The 23,704-nt window shown below is 40.5% G+C and overlaps 1 pseudogene across 1 annotated transcript in view; it reads left to right on the top strand.

The window, feature by feature from the left end:
• LOC118576355 overlaps nucleotides 1–23,263 on the top strand; it is a 28,531-nt pseudogene extending 5,268 nt beyond the window's left edge. Inside the window, exons 4-11 of the transcript XR_004943936.1 lie at nucleotides 4,846–4,955; nucleotides 5,156–5,352; nucleotides 18,314–18,559; nucleotides 19,342–19,622; nucleotides 20,291–20,497; nucleotides 21,364–21,466; nucleotides 21,848–22,041; nucleotides 22,892–23,263. The product of XR_004943936.1 is annotated as a guanylate-binding protein 6-like (transcript). The remainder of the gene's footprint in view (nucleotides 1–4,845; nucleotides 4,956–5,155; nucleotides 5,353–18,313; nucleotides 18,560–19,341; nucleotides 19,623–20,290; nucleotides 20,498–21,363; nucleotides 21,467–21,847; nucleotides 22,042–22,891) is intronic.
• The last annotated feature ends 441 nt before the right edge of the window (nucleotides 23,264–23,704 follow it).

The raw sequence follows: 23,704 nt of genomic DNA, 5'->3' as shown, positions 1-23,704 counted from the left end.
ATAATGTCAGATTTTTTTTTTGTTTTCTTTTTTGTTTGTTTTTTGAGACAGGATTTCTCTGTGAAGCTTTGGAGCCTGTCCTAGAACTTGCTCTGTAGACCAGGCTAGTCTAGAATTCATAGAGATCTGCCTGCCTCTGCCTCCTGAGTGCTGGGATTAAAGGCATGCACCACCACTGCCCAGTGGTCAGATTATTATATTAGGCAAAACATGCTTTTATTTCTTGCCATTTGGGTGAATGATTTGATTCAATCCAAGAAATGTTTACTTAGCAGTTAAATTCCTAGATTCTAGGCATAGTAGTTAGATATTAGTGAACAAATAAAGATTTTCCCTTCCAAGAACCCTCCTAGTTTCACTGAGGATCCTACCTGTGTGTACTCTGATGTAGTCCAGCAAGTGGAAAGAAGCAGGATGGATAGAGGATGAGCTGTCATGGAGCAGCCTCTGACCTCTGAACTCCAGGAAAGCTGGGATGGAAACTTTTGAGCTAGCCTTTGTTGGGTCAAGGGTACTGAGTCTTCATCTTTCTTGCCTACCCATCACTGGTAGTCTGCTCTGGAAACCTTTGCCATTCAAAGTGCTGGCAAATGAAAGCTGTTACCCATCATCACTCCCACAGCTAGACAAACAAGGTCTTCCATTTTGAAAGGTGACCCAGGCACCACAGTGCTACTTCTATGAGGAACAATTAGGTGGATGGATGCTTTGATGAGAAGGTGGATGACATCATACTAGGCACAGGTAGGTGGATGGATGCTTTGATGAGAAGGTGGATGACATCATACTAGGCACAGGTAGTTGGAAGGATGACTTGATAAGAATGTGGATGACATCATACTAGGCACAGGTATGTGGAAGGATGACTTGATAAGAATGTGGATTTCATCATACTAGGCACAGGTAGGTGGAAGGATGCCTTGATAAGAATGTGGATGACATCATATGAGGCACAGGTAGGTGGAAGGATGCTTGGATGAGAAGGTGGATGATATCAGCACCTCTCAGTGGATTAAGAATGACTTCTGACTTGTCTTCTGAGATACCAAGGATACATTTTGGAAATGGGGTTAAGGAGTTAGGTTTACATTTTAAAAGATATATTTTTACTCTGTGTAGTATGTGTGTCTACCTGTGGTATATGCTTGTGAGTACAGATATTCTTGGTGTTTAGAGGCCCTGGATTCCCTGGTGCTAGAGTTACAGAAAGTGAGATGCAGTCTGATGTGGATGTTGGGAACCCAACTTTGGTCTTCTGGAAGAGCAACAAGTGTTCTTACCACTGAGCTGTCTTTCCAATCCCTTGGGTTCACTTTTTTTTTTTTTTTTTTATGGTGAAACTGTTCACAGGGCATTTTGGAAGTTCTTAAGACAGCTGACTGTACATTCAGTGAAGGTACATGTTTGTCCCACAATAACTAATTAAGATGAATTTGGCTTTCTTAAATAATTGAGTTGAGTGATTTAAAAATAATTATTGTTGTATGTGAGATGTTATGTGGTACATGGTGTGAAACCATGTACGTGTGTGTGTGTGTGTGTGTGTGTGTGTGTGTGTGTGTGTGTGTGTCTGTGTGTCTGTGTGTCTGTGTGTGTTCATGCTACAATTCCTTCTACCTTCATCAGAGTCCAGACATTGAAATAAACTCTTGGGCTTGCTCAGTAAGAGACTTTCCACCCTGCATCGTCCTGCTGGCTGATTCATCCTTTATTCCTTCCCTTAGTTTAGACATATGAGAGCAGTGTCTAAATTCCCATGTTTTCTATTTCATTCCAGAGAGGCATTAGTAACACTGCATTTCTGTATTTGGATTGTGTCATTTAGCACACTTTTCTAAGGTTTGCTGTGAGCAGCAGAAATATGAAGTAGGAATTCAGCTGATTATGGCAAAAGCTATTACCTGGAAGAGTTAAGAACTCCTTCAGAAGATAAAGCCAAGTCTTAAGGAGTCTTGGTGATATTGGCTTTTGAATATTAGCCACTTCCTGCAATGAATTTATTGTGTGCTATTGTAGATTTTCCATTCCTAAAACAGTATGTTTGATGGTTCATTTGTAACAGTTTCCCCTCTACAGTTAAGGTCTTTGGAGAACATTTTCCAACTGTGCTAACAGCAGTCACACAGCCATACCCCCAACTTGAGACCTTTCTGTAATTATCATCATTAGCAATATTCGGCCAGGACCTTCTCTGGACAAAAGTATCTTCTCTGAGATACTTCCCAGACTTTCTAAGAACAGAATTCAGACAGATAAGCATCCAGACTATCTTTCAGAGAAGGCTTGGTGAATGTGCTAATTAAGGTTAACCTTCTTTCTTCCAAGTGTTATCTCTAGACTTCCAATTAACTCAGAACAAAAAGGCTTTTACATACCAGGTATATCAAGCTGTGACACAGGTTGCCTAGTTACCTAGCTACACTTCCCCTGCCTTTCCAGAAAACGGGCAGCTGAGTTAAGCTGAGAGAGATACAGCTCCAAGAAATAAAGGCAGTGACTTATAGAATCCTAATATTTTACCTAGCCACTTCTAAGATTATAGTTTAAGTATATATATCCCCCCTTTTAGATCAATTAAACTGAGTTTAGCCTTTAGTTAATTCTGTTCCCCATTAGTCACTTCCCTTTTGGGTGGCAAAGGATATCTGACAATTACTGCTCTTTGGGTGGATCTTATCACCTCTGTTTGAACCTGTAAGAATCCAAGCCTGTGTGACCTTGCCTTGGTCAGAGAATTGCTGCTTTGTATGGGTATATAACTGTAAGCCTCAGAGACCTGAGGGAGACTAGAAGAGACGACTAGAAGAATGAGATGGAAGATGGGGATGAACTAGATGGGGAAGAACTAGATGGGAAAGAATTAAATGAGGAAGAATTAGATGAGGAAGAACTAGATGGGGGAATTAAGATAGAATTTAGAAAGCACAGCAGAAAAATGTAGAGAGAAATCAGGCAAGAAAGGAGCTAAGTAAGAGAGTGGAATAAAAGCTGTATCTAGAGAACTGATTCAGAAGAATACGTATATTGACTAAAGAGTTTCATGGACGTAGATTCATTAAGATTAGATTCCTCAGCTGGTTGTTAGATTCTTCCACAGACTGTGGGAAAAGGGTATTGAGGGGCAGGACTGCAAGAGTCTTGTTACACACTGTTTCCAATGAGAGGCTTTCTTTCCTTTTTAAGTGCTGTCTTTGTGTTCCACATTGTCTTTCTTCATTCAGTCACTGAGAAGCATTTATGACTGTTCTGAATAATGGTGCAAGAAACACGGATGAGCCTGGCTCTTGGAGATTGTTCTCACTCCCCTGGATTCGCACTGTCTTGTCTACTTTCTGTAACCAAATAACTGACAACAAACAAACAAACAAAAACAAAATCTGACTTAGAGGAGAAAGGGTTTGTTCTGACAGCTCCAGGGGATACAGCCCATCAACACAAGCAGCAGGAACATGAGGCAGTTGGTCACATTTCATCTACAACTGTGAAGCAGAGGATCAAAGTCCTGTGTTCATTCTCTTCCTCCTTTTCCTTCAGCTTGAGACCCAGCCAATGGAGTGGTACCACTCATCTTTAGGACAGGTCTCCCAGGCAATGTAATCTAGATAACAGCTCATAGAAATGCCCAGAGATTTGTTTCCATGGTGATTTAAAGTTCTGTCAAGTCAACAATATAGGTTAACCATTCCTTATGCATAGAAATGAGATCTCTGGATCATACAGAGCTTCTTTTTTATTAATTTAGGAAATACTCTGATGCACTCCAGAGTGTTTATAAAATTTATGTACTGTCCAATAGCACACAGTCCATTTTTTCCCTACCTTCTTCAAACCTTGTTGACTTCTGTGTTTTTACTGATAGTCAGCCTAAGATGTGTGATTATACTCCATTTCAATTTTGACTTCCAGTTCCCTAAAGATCAGTGATGTTCACTATCAACCTATTAGCTACTTGTGTGTTTTTCTTTTAGAAATGCATATTTAAGTTCTTTCTCATACTCAATCTCATATTGACTTTGTCTTTCTGTAGAGTTGCATGATTTTTTTAATATATTTTGAATATCTCCTAGAAAACATGTAGTTTGCAAACATTGATCTCCCATTCTGTTTTGTGTTTTTTCTTGGTTATTTCTTCTTCTGGCAAGGAGCTTTTTAGTTGGATTCCACCCTATTTGTCTAATTTTGATTTTTGTTTCCTGTACTTTTTGTGTCATAGCTAAAAATGCCACTGTCCAGATTCATGTTTAGAAACTAATTTTTCTTCTCATGGTTTTATGCTTTCTGTTCATTTCTTTTCTTTTGTAACTGAAATTCCATGAATTTTGTCCAATCTCTGAAGTATTCCCTCCTTTAGACACTGGTAACCAGAGTTTTGCTATTTCCATTCAACTTTTGTTTGTTCAAGATTGGCATATGGGTGGAATCTTTTTGTGTTTGTTTTTGTTTTTAATTCTTTATATATTCTGAATACTGACTATCTGGCAGATGTGTAACTGTTACAGACTTTTTCCTATTCATGAGATCCCGTTTTAATTGTTGTTAGAGTCTGTGGGATCTTCCTGTCAGAAAGTCTTTTCCTGAGCAAATGACTTCAAGCCTATTCCTTACGCTCTCTTCTAATTTTTACACCAAGGTCCTTGCTCCACTTAGAGCTCTGTTCTGTGCAGAGTGATATGGGTTCACTAAGTTTCTCAGGCTGACCTTGGATTCTTCCTCTAGGCAGAAAAAGCACTCTTGCTGCTCCTGCTTTGGCCTTCAGAATTCCTGGGATAACAAGGCCACAGGGCCAGTCCAAATAGACTCCTGAGGAGTGCTCTCCTCAGCCCTCTGCCCTCATGTGTCTTCCAGGGTGACCCTAAGAATGACTCATGGATCTTCACCCTGGCTGTGCTTCTGAGCAGCACCTTCGTCTACAACAGCATGAGCACCATAAACTACCTGGCCCTGGAGCAGCTGTAGTATCCTTGTAGGACCTGAGCCGCCATGTTTTACTGAGTGCTCTGGAATGCATATGGAGGCACTGACCTGCCCTGTCACTGTGTGGCTTTGGGTGGGGCAGAGGAGACCCGGGGAAGAAAAGTGTTTGTTGTAGTTTATTTTTAATAAGAGAATCATGAGAATGTGTGTATGAATTCACTTTTCCTTAACTGAATGCCAGTTATGTCACAGAACTCACCGAGCTGATCAGGGCAAAGTCTTCCCCAAATCCTGATGGAATAAAGAATTCTTCAGAGTTTGTGAGTTTCTTTCCAGACTTTATCTGGACTGTTCGGGATTTCAGGCTGGAGCTGAAGTTCAATGGAGAAGACATCACGGAGGACCAGTACCTGGAGAACGCACTGAAGCTGATCCCAGGTATAGGGAATGCTGGGGTGGGGGGCTGGGAAGGGCTGGGATCTGCTGAGCTGCTCCCATCCTCTGTGGGGTCCTTTGGTATTTGCAGTGGGATGGAGATCTGTAGCAATGCAGATAGGTCATTGCCTGATAATGCCTGGGAACTGGTGTTTAATTTCTGTTGAGAAAAGTAGAGCCTAGAGCACAGCAAAACTACTCAAAGCCAAGTTCTTTACAGTTGTACTTAACATCTAGAGTAAAACACATCTAAACTTCTCCAAGTCCAGACATTTGTATTGCCTGTTTTTTGTGTCTGCCTTCCTTTAAGAAATAGTTGGCTACATAATTCTTACTCACAAATTTATCATACATCGCCCCTCTCAAAGTATATTTCACATTGTTCTACATTATTCTTCTCATGGAGGAACATAGTTTTTGCGTTTTTTGTTTGTTTGTTTGTTTTTTGTTTTTGTTTTTAATGCTGGATTGGTTATGTTGTCTGCAAAACAGCTGTGTTCTAAGTAAACTGACAGATGTGTCTTTTTAGTCTATGCTTTCTTAGTATCCATCACAACCATCACAACAGTCTATTTTTATTCATGCTACAGTGTCAGGATCGGTGCTATTAATGGTCTGTGAACTATCTGCACGGACATTATTATCCTGAGTGTGAAGCTGATGAAGCCTTGTGAGGAATAGCAGTTTGATTTGTTCACTGCTTTCATCTCTGTCTGTGCTTTCTGAAAACTTTAAAAACACAGTAGATGGGAAAGCAGCCTGTGAAACCAGTCCTCACAGTCCTGAAGTTACATCTGCAAAGAAAAGCATCCAGCCCAGGCCAACCCAAGACCAACTTCTCAGCACAGAGGAGATTTGTTGTTCCAGAGGGACAGAGGGCAGGAATGAGAGACAAAGACAAGAGACAGAGAGTGAGGGAGAAGGGGAAGGAAGGAGGGGGAGGGGGAGGGGCACTTGTTCCAGAGGATACAGGACTGCCTCTGTGCCATAAGCTGCAACAGTAGGAAGTAGGATGTCAGCTGATCATGACAAGCTAACACCTGGAAGAAGCCAAAGGCCTTCCAGATGTCAAACTGAGGCTCAAGGCATCTTGGTGATACTGGCTTTTGATTATCAGCTGTTTCCTGCTATGAATTTCTCATGTACTACTGTAGCTCTTCCATCATTTATTGGGCACTATTTCCCCTCTACTAAAAGAATACTTAGATAACCTTTTGTGTAGTAATGCAGCCAGGATCACTAATTTCAGGCCTTTCTGTAATTATCATCATTAACAGCATCTGGCCAGGACCATCCCCAGACAGATGAAAGTACCTTATCAGAGATACCTCTGTACTCTCTAAGAACAGACTTAAGCATCCAGACTATCTGTTTGAGAAGGCCTGGTGGATGTGCTAATTAAACTTAACTTTCTCCTTTCCAAGGTCTTATCTCTAGTTTTAGATCCCCCCTTAACAATTAACTCAGAACTAAAGGGTTCCTACTTACAGGTACTTCTACCCATAGTGAAACTTGCCTTTCCAAGTTGCCTAGTGACCAAGCACACTTCTCCTGTCTTGCCAGAAACTGCGGGAGCAGAGATAGCTTGGAGAGATAAAGGCCAAAGGGATAAAAGTCAGTTTTATTTTCAGAGCAAGGGCAGAGAAGAAAAAAGAATGGAAGGACTAGATGGGTAAGAACTGGAGGGGAATGAACTGAGATGGGGAAGAACTAGATAGAAGAGAAGTAGAGCAGAGAAGAAGTAGATTGGAGGACTAGAAGAGAGTACTAGAGGAATGAGATGGTGTAGATGTAACCATCTTATTAAATAAGAAACGCAGAGACAAATACAGAGTTTATAGCCAGTTTATAGGTCAGAGCAATAGCTGAGAGCTGAAAACCTTACCCTCCACTGCTTCTGCTGTCTTTCCTCTCCACAAGAGACCTACTTCTGTGTGTCCTGTCTTTCATATAGACTTTCTGTTCTGCTTTCTCATTGGTTGTAAACCCAGCCACATGACCTCCTCATCACTGCCTGTCTATACAGACCTCCAGGTCTTCTATGGTTGGTATTAAGATCAAAGGCGTGTGTCTGCCATGCTGGCTGTGTCCTTGAACACACAGAGATCTGCCTAGCTCTGCCTCCCAAGTGCTGGGATTAAAGGCGTGTACCACCACCGCCCAGCTTCTGCTATGGCTTGCTCTGACCCCAAGGCAACTTTATTAATATACAAATCAAATCACATTTTACAAATATAGTATCACCACATTTCCCCTTTTCTATTTTAATTAAAAAAAGGAAAGAACTTATAACTAAAATGTCTAGTCCATTTGTATTTGACAAATTTAGAGAAAATAATTCCATTATCGATCCTATTTTGGTAAGTACAAAATATAACTGATTCACTTTCTATCCTAACTTATATTACTAGTGAAACTGTCTTATAATGTCTTTCAAATTTATACACTTAGAGATCATAGTGAGTTTTTCTGAAATCCTTAACAAAGAAAATTATAACTTGGTTATAGTTATATAACTTAGTTATATAACTGTAACTAACTGATCTTTAACTCCCTCAGAGATCCAAGAAGGAAATAATACTACCTAATAAAAAATAAAAACAGGAAGTGCATGCAAGCAGCTTCCAAAAAAAAAAATGTGAGTTGACAGAAACATCCAGCTGTCTGGACAGTCACTTGAGGTTTCTCTGCAGTGTTGGGGCATCATCTTCAGCCTATAGTCTTAGCGTATCTGACAGACTCATTTGTGAACTAGGATGTATAGTAAGGTCAATTTTGACCTCACATTTGGTGAGAGCAGTACCAGAAACACCTGAATTCCATTAGTGTCATGTCATCATTCAGGATTTTAAATTCTGGAATTTATTTATTTATTTCAATTCAGCTGTCCATTTTTCTTGGCTGTGTATATGTAGCTTCATCTCGGCATCCTGTTCTTCTCCACATCCTTCTATTAAATGCCAGTCTACCATTAGAGGGGTGAGCTTAGTTATTCTTCAAGAATAACTGTTTCATCTGCTGTTCCATTGCACATCAGAAGCCATCAGCCCATTGCCTGTTCAGCTGCCTTTGAAGAAAAGGGCACGGTACCTTTCTCAGATTGCAAAGGTCACTCACTTCAGGGATGGTGCCATATTGTCCAGGCTTCAGAAGATGCCTTTTGTTAAAGCCACAACCACACTTGTTTTGGCAAGAATTGGTAGTCCTTTGTTTCATGTCCTGTCTGTCCTGTTTGTCAGCAGTTGATTCAAGGATAATTTGTTGTCCAGTGGCTAACTTTTGCCACAATGAAAGTTAACTCCATATGCAGTTTCTTCAATGACCATATTTTCTCTGAAGTAGATTGGTACTGCCAGGAGCCGACATGTCTCATAGTCATAGCAAAAAAGAAAAATTCCTAACATTTTAAATGCCATATTCTGTAGATCTCTGAAGGGTTTGAAGATGAGTGATCTATCTAAATTATATCTGTTCGATCTTGAAAACACACCTAATGTGACTACAAGTTCAATTGTAATGTCTAACTACTAACTTTCATTTCTATATATCCTAATAGTTGGTAATAATAACATTCAAGGATTAGCAAATTGTATTACATTGTTAAATGAATGGTATAAGTACAATATCTCGAGCAAGATTAGAAATATGTGTATGGCATATTCTAACAATCTCAACATTATATGTATATGTATATATATAATTTGTATACAATATTAAACAATCCAATCCAATGTAAAGTATTTAAAACTAGTTGTCTTTTTCATTTTTTCTCTTTTTTTTTAAACAAGCACCTTAAATCTAATCTCCTTTGCCTAGCCCTTTTCCTAACCCTTAACAACAACTTGTAACCAACCCTCCTAAACAATGAAAACTATCCCAGACCCAAAACCCATAAAAAGACAAAAAAAACACCCGTTCCATACCACCCCTTTGGGAATGTGGGCGTCATATTCTTAAAATTGCTTCCTGCTGGGTATGGGCGAAGGTATCTTTATTCTGAAAAGAAAAATTTTGGGTTAATTGTCAAATTCTAGGAAAGGTAACTATATTCTTTGTTATCCATAATGCCAAAGTTCAGGGTTTATTTTAAGTTTTTAGAGAAGAGCAGAAACAAACATTTAGGAAGATTTATGAAATTTTGTAGATGATATACCAACAGGCCATTTTACTCTTTTTCCTGGGACAGATGATCTGTCCTTTTTTCTTCAGTTGTCTCATTTGTCCAGTGTTCTTCAGATTCCTTAGCCTTCATTCTCCTAAAAGACAAAACAATACCCTTCCCCAAGACTAATTTTGGGGAAGTTCCCTTTTGGCAAGTTATATCTGATTAAATGAAAAGGCATGTATTAATGGTATAAGTGAGTTTAAACTGGATGGTCATGTTGGTTGATGAACTATCACCTCCTCTAATTAAGAGGTCTCTCTTGTTCAAATCGAACCTTTATCAATTTTGATGGTACCCACAGCTTATCTTCTCCTGCAGAAACAAAAGCAAAACCTTGTCCCCAACGTAACACATATCCTGGTTTCCATTCTGAGGTCAGCACATCCTTGAAGTATATAGGCTGATTTAATTCTGTAGTTTTTTATTATTATTATTACCCAATGTCTCTCTGCAGCTGTTGTTCCTTTCTCATTAGCATTGAGAAAATTCAAAGTTAATAGAGCATTGTACAGTCTATTTTGGGGGTTTTTTGTTACCTATTTCTGTTTACTTATCATGTCCTTTAGAGTTCTGTTGGATCTTTCTATAACTGCTTGCCCTGTATGTGATATACCTGTAATATGCTTTAAATTATAATAAGCAAAAAATTGTTTCATTTTAATAGAGACATATGCTGGAGACTTGTCAGTTTTAATTTGTACAGGTATACCCATAATGGCCATAACTTCTAGCAAATGAGTGATTACAGAATCAGCTTTTTCAGAACTCAAAGCAGTCGCCCATTGAAATCCTGAATAAGTATCAAAAGTATGGTGTACATATTTCATTTTTCCAAATTCCTCAAAGTGAAACACATCCATCTGCCAGATTTCATTCCTCTGAGTACCCTTCAGGTTACATCCTGCTGGTAATGGTGTCTGATTGTAGAAGGAACAAGTAGGACATTTCTTTAAAATTTCCTTGGCTTGTTGCCGGGTTATGGAAAAATCCTTTTTTAAATCTTTACTATTGACATGATTTTTTTTATGAAATTCTGAGGCCTCCAGCACATTTTCTATCAATAATTTATCAATCTCATCATTACCTTGTGCTAGAGGGCCTGGCAGACCAGTATGGGATTAGATGTGAGTTATATATAAAGGATGACTCCTTTCCCCGATTGTATCTTGTAATTGAATAAATAGTGAAGTTAATTCTGAAGCATCAGGGATAAATTCTGCAGTCTCAATATGTAATACCACTCTTTGAGCATACTGAGAGTCAGTAAATATGTTGAGAGGTTCTGAAAAATCCATGAATACCAATAGAATAGCATACAATTCTGATTTTTGAATCGAATTATAAGGACTTTGAACCACTTTACTTAAGTTTTCTGATTTGTAACCTGCCTTTCCTTGTTTGTTGGCATCTGTATAAAATGTCCAAACTCCAGATATGGGTTTTTCACGTACAATTCGAGGCAAGATCCAATCAGCTCTCTTTATAAGATCAATTCTATTGCTTTTGGGCTATTTGCTGTTAATTTCTCCCAAAAAATTACTGCAAGCTCTTTGCCAAGGTTCACTTTCTGTCCATAATTTTTCAATGTCCTCTTTAGTTAAAGGTACAACAATTTCTGCTGGGTCTATTCCTGCTAATTGACGAAGTCTCAAGTTTCCTTTCAAAATTAAGTCAGAGATTTTTTCCACATAAGTTTTTAATTTTTTATTTGGTTTATTTGGTAAAAAAATGTCCATTCCAATATAATATCTTCTCTCTGCATTAATATTCCTGTAGGAGAATGCCTAGGAGGTAAAATAACCAAAATGCAATCCAGCTTTGGATCAATACAATCCACGTGTGCTTCATGTACTTTCTTTTCTACCAAGGCCAATTCTTTCTCAGCTTCAGGTGATAATTCTCTTGGACTATTTAAGTCCTCGTCATCTTCTAAGGTTTTGAACAAATTATTCAGTTCATCATTTTTTACCCCAACAATAGTTCATAGATGAAAAATGTCTCCAAATAATCTTTGAAAGTCATTAAGAGTCTGTAGTCTATCTCTCCTAATTTGCACCTTTTGAGGTCTAATTTTTTGTAGCTCTATTTTAATCCTAAATAATTAACAGAATCTCTTCTTTGTATCTTTTCAGGAGCAATTTGTAATCCCCAGCAAGGCAATATTTTCTTTACTTCTTCAAACATTCTTTCTAAAGTATCTGCATTTGAGTCAGCTAGTAAATTATCATCTATATAATGATAAATTATAGATTTAGGAAATTTTTTATGTATCACTTCCAAGGGCTGTTGTACAAAATATTGGCACAGGGTTGGACTATTCAACATTCCCTGTGGGAAGACTCTCCATTGAAATCTTTTAACCGATTGAGAATTATTGTAAGTAGGCACCGTGAAAGCAAATCTTTCTCTGTCTTTTTCTTGTAAGGGTATTGAAAAGAAACAGTCTTTAAAATCAATAACTATGAGAGGCCATCCTTTAGGTAACAGAGTAGGCAAAGGAATTCCAGATAGTATAGAGCCCATTGACTGAATTACTTTGTTATTTGCTCTAGGGTCTGTTACCATTCTCCATTTACCAGATTTCTTTTTAATAACAAATACAGGAGAATTCCATGGGCTAGTAGATTCTTCAATATGCTGAGCATTTAACTGTTCTTCTACCAGCTCTTCTAAAGCCTGGAGTTTCTCTGTTTTTAAAGGCCATTTATGAACCCATTCAGGCTTGTCTGTCAACCATTTTAAAGGTAGAGTTGTTGGTGTCTTTGGAAGATCATCAGTTTTTGTGCCCTGTTCTTGTATAATATAGATGGCTGGTGACCACTCAATAGAATAATACCTTCTAATGTTTCTCTCAGAAATGTGTTAGTTTATGATTTATTTCTGAGGTTGGATGGATGTTAATCTGAGTATTCCATTGTTGTAACAGGTCTCAACCCCACAGGTTCATAGCTATGTTAGCTACATATGGTTTTAATTTTCCTCTCTGTCCTTCTGGGCCTATACATTTGAGCCATCTTGCACTCTGTTTCACTTGAGATAATGTTCCAGTTCCTAACAGTTGAACATTTACCTCCTGAAGAGGCCAAGATGGATGCCAAAATTCTGGTGCAATTATAGTCACATCAGCACCTGTGTCTACCAGACCAGACAACAAAACACCATTTATTTTTATTGTTAATTTTGGTCTTTCTTCATTTGTAGAAGTTTGCCAAAGTTTTTTCTTTATGGTTTCTCCTGAATTTTCTGTTCTCTCTGTCTCAGTTGTTCTATTACTCTGAGTAGCCTGGTTTATTCCAATAGGCATTTGGTTATTTAACTGCTCTGAGTAGGGGTCTCCTCTACGATTGCAGGAAATGTCTGAACTGGATTCACTGTAGGGGCCTGCCTGAGGCCCCTCTGGGATTTTTCTGAAGACTGAGGCAAAGTATTACCTTGTCTGTCCCTTGTTGATCTACATTCATTGGTCCAGTGTCTTCCCTTACCACACCTTCTACATACTCCAGAAGGAAGGGGCATTCTGTTGCCATTGTTCCTTGAAGAAACATTGTTTCTAGTGCCCTGTTTACACTCCCTTTTCAAATGTCCTTGTCTTCCATGTCCAAAACATCTGACATTCCTCAAACCTCTTGAAATTGTTTCTCCCACCCACATATTATCATGATCATGAGCCTCACCATTAACCGTCTCTCTAATCCAATCTTCCAAGGGTGCAGATCTTGCCTTTAACGGCCTGATTATTCTCTTGTATGCTGCATTTGCGTTCTCAAAATCCAAAGATTCAATTATTATCTGGCTAGCTTCTGAATTTGGGAGCATTCTCTTTACTGCTGAAATCAGTCTTTGTAAGAAATCTGTGAAAGATTCTTTTGGGCCCTGTATAACCTTTGTAAATGACTCAGTTTTCTTTCCTGGTTCCTCAACTTTGTCCCATGCATTCAAGGCTTCCATTGGACTTAGAATTTGAGTTTGGATATCATATAAACATTGTGTGTGTACTGCAGCATATTGGCCTTCTCTAACAAGCTGATCCTGGCAGACTTGTATACCTTTATCCCTACTTTGTTTTGCTATGTTTTTAGCTTCCTCTTTGAACCACATTTGCCACTGGAGCTGTTGTCCAGGTTCCAGAACAGCCTGTACCAGCTCCGACAGTCCTGTGGTATAATCCTATTATAAGTTGACCAGGAGTTTAACATTTGCCTTACATATGGGGAATGCATGCCATAAGATACTATTGCCTCCTTAAACCTTTGTAATTCTAACATTTCAACTGGAGTCCAAATATTTTGTGTATTCACTTGGCCAGGTGGCTGTTGTATGGTTACCGGATAAATTAAGGGTGATTGTGTGAAAACAGGCTTTCTTTCAGTAACCTTATAATCCAATCCTGAAACAATTTCACTGTTAATTTCTTCTGTCTGAATCTGAATTTCTCTATAATTCATTTTAACAGGTTTAACAAGTTTTTCTAAAATTTTTATCCTGGCACTTAAATTGATTATCTTTTTAAATTGTAAAATAAGGATAAGAAGAATAATAATGTACATAATTCGATCAACATTAAACTTCTGATATAGTTGTTCCATTTTCAGACTGCCTAAAATTTCAAAGAAAGCCGAATTTTCTTCCAATGTACGCATAAAACACATTTTTTTAATGTGGAAAAAAATCTCTTTTAAATAGTTTCCTTTAAAATATCTGATATAATTGACTTACCAATTCTGTGTAGAACAGTAGAAATCCGAGGGAATTTCAACACAACTACCTAGTGTCCAAGGTGGGAATCCAGAGAGAGAGAGAGAGAGAGAGAGAGAGAGAGAGAGAGAGAGAAAGAAAGAAAGAAAACAAGAAAGCGTAGCCACGTTCTGGCTAAAAGCTTGAATCTAACCATGTGTTCCCACTTGAGCTGAGTTGGGCTCTGGCTTCCTTAAGCTCTGACCGACCACGTGCGCTGGCGTTTCAGCCAAAAGCAGCCTATCTGTAGTTGCGTGTAGCTACTGCAATTAGTGGTAGTTCCTGCAGGCCTGAGTTATTCATAGCACTGGCTTTTTAAGCAAGTAACTCCAGCTACAGCGGTAACCACTTGTAGCTAAGGTCAGTTGGGCCTGAGTCCTAAGCTGAGCTTGGCCCTGGTTAGGCCCGAACTAGGGAGCCGGGCCCGCACAGGCGGGAAGCTGGACCCACTGCCAAGGCTAGCGGTTTTTTAATGAATTCTTGCCACGTTGGGCACCAAATGTAGATGTAACTGTCTTGTTAAATAAGAAATGCAGAGACAAATACAGAGTTTATAGCCAAGAGGTCAGAGCAATAGCTGAGAGCTGAAAACCTTACCCTTCACTGCTGTTGCTGTCTTTCCTCTCCACAAGAGACCTACTTCTGTGTGTCCTGTCTTTCATATAGACTTTCTGTTCTGCTTTCTCATTGGTTGTAAACCCAGCCACATGACCTCCTCGTCACTGCCTGTTTGTACAGACCTCCAGGTCTTCCATGGTTGGTATTAAGATCAAAGGCGTGTGTCTGCCATGCTGGCTGTGTCCTTGAACACACAGAGATCTGCCTAGCTCTGCCTCCCAAGTGCTGGGATTAAAGGCGTGTACCACCACTGCCCAGTTTCTGCTATGGCTTGCTCTGACCCCAAGGCAACTTTATTAACATACAAATCAAATCACAATTTACAAGTATAGTATCACCACAAAATGGAAGATGAGGAAGAGCCAGATGGGGAAGAACAAGATGAGGAAGAAGGAGATGGTTGAGGAGCTAGATGGGAACGAACTAGACAGATGAGAAAGACAAAGATGGGGCAGAACTAAGATGAAGGAATTAAGATAGCACATAGAGAGAATAGCAGAAAGGTGTAGAGAGAATCAGGCAAGAAAGGAGCTAAGTGAGAGAGCAGAAAAGAAGCTGTGCAGAGAGAGAACTGACTCAGAAGACCAAAGTGTATGGACTAAAGAATTTTGTGTGCAAAGAGTCACTTAATACCAACAATGATTAGATTATCAGCTGGTTGTAGATTCTTCTCGGACCCTGGGAGGGGCCTTTTGAGGGGCTGGACCTCCCCAAACCTCAATACTTCTGGATAGAGGGGAGACAGACCTGGCCCATAGACAAATGACAGTTTACAAAAGTTAAAGGGGAAACCTCATATTAGGATGAGGTGTTTAATTTTAATTGGGCATGTTAATTAGGTGAGCCAAAGGGGGCTTTTGATTGTTGGGCTTCAATACATTGATAGCTGGACCTTGGTAGTTGGTCTATCAGGAGGAAGAAATGGCCAAAATAGGGAATAGACCTTGGTGGGTAGCTTTGAGGATGTAATCTGAGGTTCTTTAGCAAGGCAGAGGGAATGGGGGAAGGGAAAGGCTTGCCAGAGCCATGCTCACCACACTGGCTAGAAACCTTTCATTATACTCTTCTATTATTGTTTATTTTTAAACAATATATCACAATATAGCCCCTAGCCAGCCTGGTATTCACTATGTAGCCCAGTCTAGGCTAGCCTGGAATTCAGTTTCTCCCGACTTAGCCTCCCATTTACTGGGGTTAAAGGTGTATGCTACAACCCAGCTTTCCTTTCCTCTTTTTCTTTTCTCTTTTCTTTTCTTTCTTTCTTCCTTCCTTTCTTTCTTTCCTTCCTTCCTTCTTTTTTTCTTTCTTTCCTTCCTTCCTTCCTTCCTTCCTTCCTTCCTTCTTCCTTCCTTCCTTCCTTCCTTCCTTCCTTCCTTCCTTCCTTCCTTCCTTTGTTTTATACAAATTTGGTTTATTTGTTTGTTTGATTTACTTTTTGATTTTTTTGAGACAAGATCTCACAGTGTAGATTTTGCTTGCCTGGAATGCCCTATAGAGACCATGGGAGCTTCAAACTCATCAAGATCCTCTTCCATAATTTTTGATAAAAAGGTTGACAGTACTGTATGCAATTTTCAGAAAACATTTATTGTTCTACTTGAATGTTGTAACTGGATGAGGTAGAACACATGTAGGTACTAAGGTGGTTACTCCAGTGAAGCAGATGGCACATTTATCATCTCATATTGTTAATTTTCATGAAATGAACAGTCAAAATGGATTCAATAAAAATTCCTAGTGCATGAGCTGGGGAGATGTGGTGATACTATATTTGTAAAATGTGATTTTATTTGTATGTTAATAAAGTTGCCTTGGGGTCAGAGCAAGGCATAGTAGAAGCTGGGTGGTTGTGGTGCACGCCTTTAATCCCAGCACTTGGGAGGCAGAGCTAGGCGGATCTCTGTGTGTTCTAGGATACAGCCAGCATGGCGACACATGCGTTTAATCTCAACACCAACCATAGAAGACCTGGAGGTCTGTACAAACAGGCAGTGACGAGGAAGTCATTGTGGCTGGGTTTACAACCAATGAGAAAGCAGAACAGAAAGTCTATAAAAAGAAAAACACACAGAAGTAACTCTTTTGTGGAGAGGAAAGGCAGCAGAAGCAGTGAAGGGTAAGGTTTTCAGCTCTCAGCTATTGCTCTGACCTCTTGGCCTTTAACTCTGCAATTGGTTGTGTTTCTTATTTAACAAGATGGTTACATCTACAACTTGGTGCTTAAAGCATGTGTCACCCAAGTGTGAGGACTGGAGGTACAATCTCCAGAGCTTACATAAATGTAGGGTGGTGTGAAGGCTACTCCCAACCCCACAGCTCCTTAGAGTTTTCTTGAGTGAGAATAGTAGGAAATATTAGATATAAGGATTTAGAGTGTGGAAATAAACAGAAAATACAGGATAGCCTTGAGAGGGCCTGGAACCTATTCCAACCAGCCCTGACTGTCTCTGCCCTAGGGTATTTATGGAAATGCTAAGGGGTGGAGCGAAAGACCTTTCCCCAGCACAGCCAAGTGCAGACCATCTCAAACACCTGCACTCAGGCCCATGGTCCAATCATCCTCTCTATGCAGACCTGCTGGGTAAAGCCACTAGGAACTTGAAAATGGGCTCCCCACACTGGGTGGGTATGATAGTCCACCTCCAATCCAGTGCACAGGCTGAAGACACCACAGGATAGCGCTGGAGCATGCTGGCGAGCCAGACTGGCTGTACTGGACAGTTCCAGTTTGAAATGAGAAACCCTGCCTCATTGAAAAGGTGGAGACTGGCTGAAGAGGACTCCTAGAGACAACATCTGGCTTCCCCATGCAGACACATGCATGTGTACTCTCACCCACATATGCCCAGACACAGGCAAACATGCATACGTACACCACACATATCCACATGAGAGAAAGGGAGAAAATAGCCAATATGGCAGTTTCCTGAAGTACTGTCTGAATGTGCACATCAGATCTCTACACTTATATATCCTCCATATGTTCATAGTCCCACCTTCCCTCCCCAGCTATGAAGAACACTTTTATTTTTGATGTGCTTATTTGGAATTCACAAAAAACAAATTCTTTCAGCATCAAAGTAGTTTTCCTTGAGTAACCACGGCATCATTCTTAGGTCCCACAGTTCCTTTATTACAAAGGAATGATTGGGCCAGAAATCACATTAAGCCTTTTGCCGTTCAGTCAACAGGACACACCACTACCTGATGCCATGTTCAGGTTGTGGATTTCAGCCATACGCTCTTCCAGTGGAGTCAAGTGTCTCCTGAAATATTTCACCAGACTTCTACCAGTACAAACTTGCTATACTTTTGACATGCAAAGAAGTGTTGCATGCTTATGGTAAAGAGACCCGTGAGTGCAGAACTCTCCACATAGACAAGAGCTCCATCATTTGCTTTCTGCTCTAAGACTATTCCCATTGCTTTCTGTTTCCCCAACACTAGGCAACAATCCTAGAGTCCATGCATCCAATTTGTCCAGGGAGTGCATCAGACATTTCTTTCCTAAACGGAAGTGTTTTGTCTTTGACCGGCCAACGAATGACACAGAACTGTTACGAAAAATTGAGACTATCTCAGAAGACCAACTGGAGCCTAAGTTCCAGGAACAAACAAGGGCTTTTGTTTCTTACATCTTCACCTATGCAAAGATCAAGACCCTCAGAGAGGGAATTAAGGTTACTGGGAATCGTGAGTGTTTTTCTTTTTTTAAACACACTTCTGTATAGAGCAGTATATGCTGAACTTATTAGCATGTGTATGTTTTTAAAAATTGTCTATACAATGATAATGTGCTTGTGTCTCTACTCTGAACAATCTATATATTTTATGATTAATTGTAGATTACAAATCCTTCTTTAGAAATGCAGACTTCATCACTAGTATCTATTGCTATAACGTACCTATATAAAATTCACAACTGATAATAAAGTCTCTAGTGAAAAGGTACTTAATCGACTATAAAATCAGTGCTTAAAGCACTAAAGCTGATATATTCTATTTTCATAGGAGATGTCTTGTATATTAATTATTCTTTAGAATGACAATGTGAAATGTAATTTGGAAATTTAAATAGTGTCAACATAAATACCAGTGTTTAAAACATGCAAGTCCATACTTTTAAGAAATAATATGATATATTCTCCTTGTTATGCAATCTGTTTTCCTTGTTGATATAATCTATTTTCCTTTAAAGATTTAAATGCATAATTATGTCTTTCATAGCTGAATTTATTAGGTGAAGATTGATATTAATTTTTAACATTGTGAACTAGAAAACCACAAAAACAAAGGGACAATACAAAAAAGAAATTGCTGGCTTGCTGAAGGATGTGTGTGTGTGTGTGTGTGTGTGTGTGTGTGTGTGTGTGTGCATGTGTAGCTGTGAGAGATTCAGAAATGGAGTCATAAAATCTTGGATCCCATTCACTTATAACTTCATATTTATCCCCTAAAACTCCTGGTTCGTGAAGGACTGGGGACTCTGGTGACGACCTACGTGGATGCCATCAACAGCGGAGCTGTGCCTTGTCTGGATGATGCGGTGACAACTCTGGCCCAGCGTGAGAACTCAGCTGCTGTGCAGAAGGCAGCTGACCACTACAGTGAGCAGATGGCCCAGCGACTGAGGCTCCCCACAGACACGCTCCAGGAGCTGCTGGGTGTGCACACGGCCTGTGAGAAGGAAGCCATTGCTCTCTTCCTGGAGCACTCCTTCAAGGATGAAAACCAGCAATTCCAGAACAAGCTGCTGGTAATGTTTGTGTCCTTAACTGTCATGACTCTGAGATCCCTTCAAGGCTGTAGCTCTGGTGCACTTTCATCAACCATGGGTACATGTCTCATTCAAAGATAAGCATTCTGTGTTCATAACGAATAGAGTTGTGAAAGACTGCATGTCTTCTCCCCAAACTCCAGGTGCTTTTTATCCAGAAATCTCTAATGGCTGGAATAATGAATATATAGTGTACTAAATCCTCCACCCAGTTAATGTTTGTGGCTTGCGAACCTGCCCAGAACACCGATAATTCATCCCTGAAGAGCTATATTTTTTGGTTCCTATGAAACAGTTTCTCACTAGAGTCCAACTGCAGGCCACTGTTCATCTGTTGTGCCTTGTTATATCATTGTGTCATTGAAGACAGATTACAGGATGTGACACTCACAAGTAACCAGAGATTGTGGGATGCAGAACCATCCTTTTACAGAAGGTCTTGAGGGCTAGGAACTTCAAGAACATTCACTGTGGTCTTGCACAGATTTCTTAGCATCCTAATCAGGATCTATCATTTCACAGTGACTTGTCTTCTTACACTAGAATACTTTCTCCTGGGAATGGGGTTCAGTCTTCTACAAAGTTTCTTGAAATTTTATCTCTTCTATTCCTTCAACACATCAGATTTCTGTACATTTCCCTTGTAGGAATTAATAGATGAGAAGCAAAGGATTTTCCTGTTGAAGAATGAAGAAGCATCAGATAAATACTGCCAGGAAGAACTGAATAGACTTTCAAAGGCTTTGGTGGAAAATATTTCAAAGTTTTCTGTTCCTGGAGGACATAGGCTCTACATGGGGATGAGGGAAAAGATTGAACATGACTATTGGCAGGTGCCCAGGAAAGGAGTAAAGGTGAGGAGAAGGGAGCATGGAGAAGGGGTGGAGGTGAGGAGCAGGGAGCACCTATGCTCACAGCAGAGGAAAGGTGGTGTCATAAACCATGAGCACACAGTACTGCTTAAGAGAAATAAAAAAAAACAAACCAAAAAACCATGAGGATAGCATGGAGTAGCTTCATATTGGAATTGGTGACCAAAGCCAGGCCTTAGCGACACCAGTCAAATGCTTTATTCTCAAGCCCATCACCAGGACCATGCTTGGCTCAAAATGGTGTCTATTTACTGTTATTTCTTGGAAATATTCACATATAAATTCTGAGTAATAATTTTATGAGTCTATCAGGATGGTCTACCTATGGGAAGCTAATAAATGTAACAACACAACAAACATATTACTTGGTTTTTTGCCAATGACACAGTGGTGAGTTCTTTCCTTAGACCTTTCTTGAGTTATCTAAAATGCTTTGGGCGATGCCCACCATTATTGTGGACAGTTTACACATCTGAACCACGAGGTCCCAGCAGGTGAAGTGACTTGCCCATGAACACATCCAGCAAGAGCAGAAGGAAGTGAAGCCCACACAACTATGCAGCATTTTACACTGGGATGCACTATTTGAAAGCATCATAGGTGGCAGCGAGCACATCTGCACATGATGTGGACAGGCTGGATCTGGGAGCAGGTGGAGGCAGGTGGCGCTAGCGAGGATGACTGGGGGAGCCGTGGGTCAGGAAGTATCTAGTGCCACTGAAGAACATGGGCAGGCTGCAGGCTTCTCCACAGCATTTTAACAGTGAGGCACAGTGGAGATTGTGTTCACCTGCACAGGTATTCTCCTAGGACTTATCGAGGTTCTGTGCTCCTTCTTGGCCCTGCAGGCAAGTGAAGTCTTCCAGAGCTATCTGCAGTCACAGGCCACCATCGAGAGTTCCATCCTGCAGGCAGATACAGCCCTCACTGCTGGGGAGAAGGCCATTGCAGGTACAGGAGCATGTCTCTTGGCTTTCTGGAGGGGTCAGATTCTCACAAGGCTTCCTGATAGAAACCCCAGTAGCCCATCCCCAGTTTAGCAGCTTTCTATCCTGTGGATGCTCACTCTGAGAGCAACAGGAAGTCTGGTCTATGCTTCAGCCAGATGGGCAGGGTCTCCTCCATCACCCCAGAAACACTCTCTCCATGGTGTGGACCAGTGTGGAGTCCGTGGTTTCCTTTCATATTTGAATTGCTCTCTGGGCTCTGGAATGTAGAAGTTTTACCTGGTCCATCACTTTCTTCCCCATCCATCCTGAATCTCCATCACTTTCTTACCCATCCATCCTGAATCTCCATCCTTTCTTCCCTCCCTGAATCTTCCTGGGACAGAGGAGCGGGCCCAGAAGGAGGCGGCTGAGAAGGAACAGGAGCTGCTAAGACAGAAGCAGAAGGAGCAGCAGCAGCTGATGGAGGCTCAGGAGAGAAGTCACAAGGAAAACCTAGAGCAACTGAGAACGAAGGTGGAGCAGGAGAGAGAGCAGCTCATCAAAGACCATGAAAGAATGCTGGAGAAGCAGCTGCAGGTGGGGCTCCTCATCCCCCTGGTGTTCCTCATACCCTGGGTAGCGGGACAGAGTTTGTAGCCAGGTCATGGGAGGAAACACCACCAAAATGTATTGTTGCTAAGGAGGTCCCTCTCCCCTCAGGCTTTCAGTTGCTCCTCTAGGGTTTTAATGACTGTAATAGTTTGATTTACTGATTCAGGATATTTAAAAAGGAACTCATGAGGACTCACTAAAGAAAATCCCCAAAGAGGCCATTTAATGAGGCCAGCAATGGGTCTGGATTATCCAGGCTCAGATTATCAGGCAACTCACACACACACACACACACACACACACACACACACACACACACCCATTGCAGGACGATCTATGCAGACATAAAGCTGAAAGAAATGTCCATACTGAAAAGCACAGGGAATCAGCAGCTTCTGCAGATTCTGTAGCTGTCCCCAGGGTAGACAAGCTGCTTGGAGCAGCTCATGGCATTGGAGTGGTTCTCTCACTGCCCAGCTGCAAGCAAAATGGTAACAGATTTCTAAAACAACTGATAGGTTGCTGCTGTTAGCATGATATGGTTGCTAAACCATCTCAGTGGTTTGAGCTCTGCACACCTCGACCAGTGTCATTTCAGTGGGCATGAGTGTAGCAATGTCTTCACACCTCTGCTAGCACTACAGCCCAAACAGACATGATGAGTCAACATCAGTGAAATGTCAACTATCCTTCCTCACAATACGTAGGCCTAACTCAGCGGATCATTGTCATGGTAAGGGAAATCATGTAGGGCTACACTAAAGGTTTGAAACTATAACTCGTACAAAGTTGGGATTTTACACTATTTACTTCTCTCTCATGTTCACTGTTTTAGAATCAGAAGGCTTTGCTTGAAGATGGATTTAAGAAGAAAGCTGAGGAAAGAATGGAGAAATACAGCGATTGAAACATAACATCTATGATATGAACAAAAACAGTGGTTCCATTTTAAACAAAATTGTAGCAGGATTCGCCACAGTGATCTGTGTTCCTGCTTCCTTGCTTATGGAGTCTGTAAGAAGCATTGAATTTCAATAGAATTCACTCTTCTTTTGATGAAATGATAGACTGGGAATATCTACTTTGTCTTTTTTTGAAGCTTTTTGTTTTCATTTTCATTCAGCAAATTTAAACATAGAAAGTGCTTATTAGAGGACATCTATGTATTGGTGAAATTATTAAGGTTTATTTTGTGGAGTAACTTACAAGTGAAGGGGTAGGTTGCAGGGTCTGGGAAAGGTGTGTTGCAGTCTAGCGGTGTTCTCTGGAGAACTCTGCTCAGTCTACCTCCAGCGTCCAAGGTCCAGGAACCAAGAGAGCTCCCCCATCTGGATCTCGGGTCTTCAGGGGTCCTCTCTGTGCTCCACCTTGTAGGTGTGACAGTTACCGAAGCCTCAAAGGGGGTGGTATTTCCAGGTCAAAGCTTGGACAACTGCCCACTACATCTATGCCTACACCACAGTAGACAGCATATATGTCTGCATAGACAATGCTTGCTTTTAGGGAACAAATTTTTGAAACCATTCATATGGAAGCTATGTAATTAGTCATTATACATGGTGACAGTTACTGTTGGTCAACTTGACTAGACATAGAATCATCCAGGGAACAAGCTCTTCTGCATCCTGTGAGGACCATCTCCATTAGG

The sequence above is a fragment of the Onychomys torridus genome, unplaced genomic scaffold (genome assembly GCF_903995425.1).
Source record: "Onychomys torridus unplaced genomic scaffold, mOncTor1.1, whole genome shotgun sequence".
Taxonomy (NCBI): domain Eukaryota; kingdom Metazoa; phylum Chordata; class Mammalia; order Rodentia; family Cricetidae; genus Onychomys; species Onychomys torridus.
Note: the sequence above shows the minus strand (reverse complement) of the source record. Positions and strands in the feature narration are given on the sequence as shown.